Raw genomic sequence first — 1,774 nt, 5'->3', positions numbered from 1 at the left:
TTAGCCAACTCTCAATGGAGAGGCAACTAGTACAACATTGTCTCCCTGGACAAAATGCATTGGAATATTCCATTTCATTGATGTATAGCTCTCTTCATATGTTTCTTTATTAATTTCTACAGTAGTCACAGTTTCTTCGTCATCTCCCAGTATCATATTTAAATGTTGATTATAAGCACGTACTCTGTCTCAAAGCTCTCGGCCATTTCTCTCTCTCTCTCTCTCTCTCTCTCTCTCTTTTTTTTTTTTTTTTTTTTGTTTTAGTGTTTGGGGGTTTACCATGCTATAGGATGTGTGCGCTTACCAGGAAGACAGAGAGAGACAGAGACAGGAAGCGATAAGTCACCCCCCAGGGGGGATGGCCACATTGCAATCCCTTCTCCTCCATTCTCCTCTCGGGATCTTGGGCACGCATGCACACGCACCCATCATGAGTCTAAGCCACTGAGTCCAGGACTCAAACCGCAGTCGACTACATGGGAGTCCAGCAACATAGCCATTACACTAACTGCTGGTCCCATTTCTCATCTTCATGTAAATTTACTCATCCAGGCTGAGCCTGATAAGATCCAGGGGCTCTACAGTGCTGGTAGTTTGCTGCTGGTCCGCATCATCTACCATGTTTCAAAACCTGCACACTTTTCCCAAATTATCACTTTCTAAGCATCCCTGCTGACCAACTCCATCCCTAGTGCCATTTACTTTCCTGGAGTTTGCTTACACATCTACTAAGGGTTCAGTCAAATCTTACCATCTTTTAAGATGAGATTACATATCTTAGCTGTAACCTATCATGTGCTGTCATAATTCTGTGAGGCAACTGTATCCTCTTTGCAAATTCTGGCTGATGCCTTATTTTGTCATCATGTATACCCTATGAATTATAAAAGATAAAGCATGAAGGAGCAAAACAACTTCCCCCTGTATTGAGGTTTCTTCTCATTTTCTCTCTCTTAATGCTGTGATGATCAATTATCAGACCTGCTAAATCCAAAAAGAGCAGGTTCTTTTAAGTCAGAGAGGGCAGATTTGTGGGTTAGCATAGTCACTTGCCTGTCCTGCGTCCACAGCAGGTAGCGCTGATGGATCATGGCTGAGCTAGACATCTGCAGTTTGCAATCGATACAAAACATTCCTATCCCTCTGTAAGTTTTGTTCATATTTGGTAAAGACATAGATTCTCAGTATATTTTAGGATTGTCTGAGTCATAATTTTCTTAAGGCCTTGCTTAACTAGAGGTAAAGAAGCTTAATTAAAGAATTAGAAATAAATCTGAATTCCAGGGGACTTTCAGATTCCTCTGTGAGATGACTGTCCTGGGTGGCAAGTAAGGCTCTGATCTCCAAGGACTTGGCTCACTATAAGCATCTAGCAGTTTCACAGTTCTTGGCCTTCTTGGCCACTGTTCTGGGGGTAACGCTATGTCTGGCAGCTGCTCCAGCTTTTCTTACCGCCAACGGACTCTTCCTCACCTTTTGCTGAAATCCCCTTCCCATTGAGAGCTGACCCTCTCTTAAAACCTGTATGTGCTTAGGACCAGCAGTTGGCGTAATGGCTACGTCTCTAGACTCCCATGTAGTTGACCACAGTTCGAGTCCCAGACCCAATGGCTTAAACTCATGCCAGGTGCATGTACATGTGTGCCCAAGATCCTGAGAAGAGAATGGAAGAGAAGGGATTGCTATGTGGCCATCCTCCCGGGGAGCAGTGTGTGTGGGGGGATGGGCAGTGATTTCTCACTTTCTGTTTCTCTGTCTCTCTCTCTCTCTCTCT

At 44.0% G+C, this 1,774-nt stretch overlaps 1 pseudogene; it reads right to left on the bottom strand.

Annotated features, from left to right (window-relative positions):
- On the bottom strand, positions 1 to 621 carry LOC102489157 (U6 snRNA-associated Sm-like protein LSm3; annotated as a pseudogene).
- Positions 622 to 1,774: the final 1,153 nt, after the last annotated feature.

This window comes from Tupaia chinensis, unplaced genomic scaffold (assembly GCF_000334495.1).
Source record: "Tupaia chinensis unplaced genomic scaffold, TupChi_1.0 Scaffold000074_1, whole genome shotgun sequence".
Taxonomy (NCBI): domain Eukaryota; kingdom Metazoa; phylum Chordata; class Mammalia; order Scandentia; family Tupaiidae; genus Tupaia; species Tupaia belangeri.
The sequence above is the reverse complement of the archived record's forward strand: the minus strand, read 5'-3'. Positions and strand labels throughout refer to the sequence as shown.